Here is a 6,997-nt window from a genome sequence, read left to right as displayed (position 1 = left end):
TGGATTATAAAAGTAATTACAATAATTGTAGATTATTGAAAAGAGATATGGGTAAAGGATTTTCCATCTCCGGCCACCGCAGCCAGCTATAGCTCATTATAACCCAAATATAACAATCGATTTTTCAGTATGTAAGCCATTTTATATGTGGCAATATTTTCCCATTTACTAATAATCATCTTATTAAATTATGATTTTTATAATAATTATTATTGAAAGCAAATATATACATATGTATGTCTAATAAAAATCCAAATTAATAATTCAAATTTTCATAAATGTAATTATGAAAAAAATGTAAGGGAATATTGAAAAAGTTATTAAATATTTAAAATCTAATAACAAGTTAGTGGTATAAGTATATAAAGGATACATAAAGGCATTTGTAAAAAAATGTATATGTGTATAATAATTTGGTAATAGCAAAATAAATAGACCTATATATATGCACATGAATAAAATATCTTAGTATATACACTTTAATTATTAAAAATCAAAAATCATTTTCCAAAACAAAGAATTTTCTTTAGAATAATGTTAATTTTTGGGACATACGCCAAAATAAAGTATAAATAAAATATTAATGTACATTTGTGTATAGACGAGTACCTATACACATATATATATATACACTCTATAAATACACAAATTCTTGAATATATATATTATATATGTACATGTACTTATAAAAAATATTCTTTGAATTCATAATTCATTGCTTATTTCTTAAGAAAAATGAAATTCCATTCGAAAATATTTGTATATATTTTTTTAGGGATGAATTTAATTGAGTATTGCAAAAATAAATTTTTATTTAGGAATTTTTCATTTTCTAAGAAAAATCAGTATATTTTGGTAATACTTGGAAAATTCAAATTAAACATCGATTTGTCTATAAATATCAGTACATAAATTATTGTGATTAAGATTTTTATATTACTGGGAAAATCAAATAAAATACATTGAATAATTTAAGGGACTGAAATTTATTAGAATTTATTATAAAGCAATTAAAATTATTTCATTATACTGAAATTGTAGGTATTAATTTATTGTTAAGTTATAAAATCGTTGAAGTTGAAATCATTGAAGTAACTAACTACCTACCCCATAGTTTCATTGTTAACGTTGCGTTTATTGTTATAGTGCTTTTCAATTTAACTCAAATAAGTAAAATAAGTAAGGTAGTTAGTATTTACCGCGAATAAATACACATGTGGGTGTCACTACCTCTCCCACAACACCTAATACCGACTGTAGCCGAAGTTGAGTGTTTACCCTGTTGACTAAAGCTTAGTAAGTAATTAATCAAACTCCATGTCAATAATTGGTACAATAAGCGTATTTACTTAGTTAATAAGAATGAAGTATTTCAAAATGAGAAATAATTAAAAGTTCGATAGGGCAAGCTATCGGTCACTGTCACTAAATTATATCACTAAAAATTTTGATGTCGCTGCTTTAGTAATTTGTAGCAGCGGAAGACTAGATCGTCATTCTCGTTGCGAGTGGATTCCTGTTCATCGTTTAGTACTCGATCTTACTGCTATGTTAGTATATTTTTACTTTACAATATATATTGCGGCCCCGTTCCCCAATATGGGAAAGTTGTTAAACGATTCCGTCCTTATCATAAGTTTGACTTTTTAATTTCCTAAAAGTGATGCAAAACGCAGGAAATTTCATTAATACTAATTTCATATGATATCATCCTAAATTGAGCTAATAGCCTTGTGTTCGTTTTGACAAAAAAAAACCATGTTGAAACAGTCACTTTGATTATTTCTTGTAAGAACTTCTCGGAACTTAAAACAATGCGCTTGTTTTTTATGACATTTCGAGTTATTTGTGAGAAAATTATTATTTTAAATTATAAATCAAATATTCTAATCAATATTATTATTATATAGAAGAATCACCCGATATATTTAATAGTTATAATTTGTTACTGTAATAACTGCAAGTTTTCCCTTCGCTACTTCTTTTTAAAATTTTTGTATTTCGACAGTATAGTTTTGTCTGGAGAATGCGGATCTTAAAATTACATTAACAAACATTTTTTATTTCAAAATATTTTCCTTACATTTATTGTTGTTATTTTTTTTACGAAAATCTTCTTAAATCTATTTCCGGTGGAAGTTGTGCTTTTTTTTCTATTTAAGTACTGTTTCTAAAAAAATAACCTTTGACAACTTTATAAAATACATTAAACAGTTAATAAATCACTTAAAAAATTTTTTTTTTTTATTTTGGTAGCTTATACACCATATACGCATATTAGAGCACAAGTATATAAATTTCAAAAATAAATAAAAATAAAAAAAAACTGCTGTTATCGTGTAACATTAATACTCTCGTAACATTAAAAAAAATGCTATTTTGATACAAAATTGGAGCTATATATTTATTTACACTCTCTTCCTATATTTTTCGTACTCTATGCTTGAAATATAAATAAAGAAAAGAGAGAGAGAGAGAGAAATAAAATAACAAAACATTAATTTATAATTTACCGAAAATATCCTTTTATATATTTTTTTTGTTTTACTTCTTCTCCTTGTATACCACCTTTCATGTGTCATTCTAGTCATTGAAAGAAAAGCCATCACAGTTTGTTATATCATAAATTTTTTTATATACACACTTACATACTCCCATATAATACGCTATTATATTAATCACATTGAATGACGTCATGAATAAATTAATAATTTATATTATAATCGATTGAAATGAAGTGAAAGGAAAATGAAGAAGAGAAAAAAGAGAAAATTTAATATGAAAAAAAAATGACCGTTATAAATAGCAATAAATTTTTATTTATTCTTTCTCTCTCTTTTTTTTTTTAAAAAACAGAAACATATACCAACTTTTTGTTTAAAGAAAGAGAAAAAAAATGGAGTTGTATATATGTAAAGGTATGTACAATAAATACGCATTTAAAATACTATTAAAATTTAACATAACATTTGCAATAAAACGAAATATTATTAAGGATAAAAAGAAGAGGAAGTATTATTATAGAAAAGAGTTGCCTCGGCTTACTTTAAGATACTTTATATGTCAAATGTTAAAGTTAAGTTTTATTGAAAAATTTTACATTTTATATTTCCGATTCGAAGCCACTTTTTATGATGAACTCACATACGAGTACAAAATGTAGGTTGAATAAATCCGTTAAGTGACTATAGTTAATTTTTTGTTAGAGAGAGAAATTTTCAAAAACCATTCGCTTCAGATCGGCATACGACCCACTCATACAATACAATAATTTAAACACATTATATGTTTTAATGTTCACTTTGAGAACCTTCGTATTACGATATTTGTCGTAATAATAAAACTCAATATTGTCGTTACTCAAATATTTTTATAATAAATTTTTAAATTTAAAATTGAAAATAATTCTCGTATGGCGAAAACAATTATGAAAGTGAAGCAACAAACACATTCTAATATTAATACTGATGAACAGTCTAACCACAAATGAGTTTTATTGTATTCGAACAAAATTTTAAGTGATTATTAAGATGTTTTATACTATTTATGAATCTTGATCTTAATTCACCGCACTTCAGCACACTCTCTCTTTACCATAAATTTTTTCCGTTCCTCTCTTTTTAGTTAATACAGAAGAGAGAGTATTAAATGAAGTGTAAACACATAATATATGCAAAATTAAGCACAAATTTTATTCAAAAGAGGCGTTAAATTAATACCGTATGATATTATAAATTATAATTAAATGTTTAGGAGAAATGTAAGAGTACAAGGTTAATAGGTATGGAATACAATGTTAAAAACAAAATGGCAAATATTTTACAAAACTCAAAAAAGAATTTTATTTCGTATATTAAAAAATAGACAACAAAAAACGTTGTAAAAATTCTTCGTGTATTTTTTAATTTTTTTTTTTTATTATGTAAATTTTCATATATCGTATATAATATTCACATATTTAAATAATAAAAGGTATTTTATTAGAAAGAGTCCTTGAAAAATACAAAAGCCAAAAAAAAAAGAAACGAAACAGCATATAAAAACGCTTCGAATAAAATAAATCTACTTCCGATTTGAGTCCTATTAAATGTTTTCAAGTTCAAAATTATATAAAAACGGTAAAAAAAGAGGAATCGAAAAATAATATAATAATTCCGTATATACTAAAATGATATTAATTCTTCAATAAAAGGTCGACATTCAAAGGACATCATACAAAACACAATATGCCAATTCTGTATACAAAATAAATGTTTGTACAACTATAAATATGTATAACAAAAAAAATAAAGGCAGAATGTATCATAAAACACACCCCTAAACATAAAATATATCAGAATAAATAGAATTATTAGAAAAAAAAAAACAGATCCTTAGACACAATAGAGCAACATTTAAAATGAAAAATGAAAGTATAAGGCAAAATTAATATACGCAGGCATGCTTCTACCGTTCTATTTCTTCTATACTCAATAAATAATTCTTTTATAAATATACTATATAACAGAGCTTGATTAATATCTTAAAATTTAATGTCTATAAGCATGTGTTGGTCTTTGGAATGATCTTGAATTTTAACTCACGAATGTTAAAATTAATATAAAGTAAATAAAATCTAATAAAATTTTTTGATCAGTAAGGTTTTTATTAATTTATTTGAGCGATTTGATGTATAAGAACTTAAGAAATATTTGCCGACACTGCTGTAATGGATTGGAAACTGCTTCCGCCCTTCGGGGAGTTGAAGAACACTATAGATGAGGAAACTAGAAGAGGGGGAAACTTGTTTCAGTAAGGTAGGCGGACTTGTGCAACGATATGACCCTGTGGCCAAAAAAGAAGAGTGCAAGAACGAGAGAGCTGCTGGCATTGAGAACGGCGGATATTAATATTGCGGTTGGTATTTTGACGGGGCACTGTTTATTGGGAAAGACGGCAAAGCGGTAAGGCATTTCCTCATCGTATATTTGTCTGGAATTCCATGGCATCGGGGTGGTGGAGGATGAGTGCCGCTTCTTGGGAGGACATCGGTTCTATGGATTGGAGGCGCTTCTGGAGACGAATGTTGGTGATCTGTTAAACTTTTTCAAGGGACTGCAATAGGCTTAGGGTGGGGAGGTGTTTTGTGGAGGGTTGACGATGAGCATTCTACTGACAGCGTTTAGGCTGCTACCTCCCCTCTCTAACTAACTTTCTAAGAATTATTCAAAATATCGATACAAAAACGCATCGCTCTATTCATCCCATCAAAAAGGCACGTCAAACATTATTTACAGAAGTTTAAAAGACAAATTTATGTCAAACATTCGTCATACCAAACCAAAATGTATGAATACAATGTTTGATATGTAAAATACGTCATTCATTATATTTTATTTAAAAGCAAATCTTATGCATTTCTATAAGTCACCAATCGTAATGCATTAAATATCAAATTTATTACAAAATATGAAAGGTAACTTTATATTAACATCATACACATATTGATCAGACTTATATTTAGACATTCATACATAATATGTAAACCAAAAAATAGGATAAACGCACATACATATATTTACCCTATTTTTTGAAATAAACAATATAATTTCATTTAAAATATCAAAATATTTTCAATATTTAATATTATTGTCCGTACATAAATAATCTAATATTAAAGGTCAAAATAAATATAAATTCGAATAATATTGACCAAGTATGTGGAATAGAAAATAATTCCTTAAATATAATAGAATAATAAAAATATATTGGGGTTTGACGTACACTTTTGCCATAATAGCATCAGATTCATAAATCTATTTCAAATAGGTGATTATAAAAATTCTATAAATAAATCGATATGTGCTTGAATATTTTAAAAATATTTTACATATTCATATTTATATCGTAAATAAAATCCTGATTTATTTGCATACAATAAATTTCTATTTTCCTACATATATGGACAATGAAAATTTTTTAATAGCAACTTCTATGCACAAATTTTAATATTTCATACTAGAATGGATTAAAATTGAACTTGTTCACTATAATAGATGACACTTGTACCAGAGTGATCGAAATTTATTATTACAAAATCTCGACTATTATTTTTTAAGTAGTGATTTTCTTTAACAAAATCGCAAAAATAACTTATTTTGATCTCAAGTACAGAAGTTTAAATAAATATTCCGTATAAATATGAAATTGAACGTTTATTTCCATTTAAGAATTCTTACAATCTCAACTAGTACTTGTAACGTTGTTAGAAGTACTACTTAACACGTTTAATTCCCAAAATACGATCGGACTGCTATCGAAGTAGTATGGCAGCTATAATAGCCAGTACACTTTCAATTACTTTCAAATAACATAATATTGTTAATTTTTTAGCATTACAAATGAAGTTGTACATTTATAAACCGCACGTAATATTTACGAGTATATGAAATATTTACATTTATATTAAGAGGCTAATAAAAGGCTATCATATCTCTTCGTATTATACGAATTTTATTTTTAGAAAATGCATCATAAAATTAAATTGTTTTTCATATATTATTTTAAAAACAAAATTGTAATTTGTATATGGGAGTAATTTATTGTGTTTTACGACAATTTAAGGAATTTTTTTCTTTTTATTCTTTAAAAATTTGCTTCAAAACTCGCAAAAGCATGAAAAAAAATTTTGTTGTAAAATGAATGACCAAGAAAGGATTTACAATTCAAATATAATTTTAAATATTACAGACAAAACAAAAAATATGAAATTAATAATTTATTTTTTTTATACATATTTTTATATATATTTTTATATTATTATATATTTAAAATATTTATGTCCTTGGGCATTGTTTTTTTTGTTTAAGAAAGGACAAAAGTGTGTGTCCTTCAGGGCACAAATTTTTTGTTTCTTATTAAATTTAATTGAGAATTTTAAATTTTTTAATAAATTAATAAAAAATTTCATTTAATGATTTCTACAATGATGTTATATAATTTTAAAACCGTCTAAAAT

Source organism: Condylostylus longicornis, unplaced genomic scaffold (genome assembly GCF_029603195.1).
Source record: "Condylostylus longicornis isolate FDR11 unplaced genomic scaffold, ASM2960319v2 ptg000098l, whole genome shotgun sequence".
Classification (NCBI taxonomy): domain Eukaryota; kingdom Metazoa; phylum Arthropoda; class Insecta; order Diptera; family Dolichopodidae; genus Condylostylus; species Condylostylus longicornis.
Note: the sequence above shows the minus strand (reverse complement) of the source record.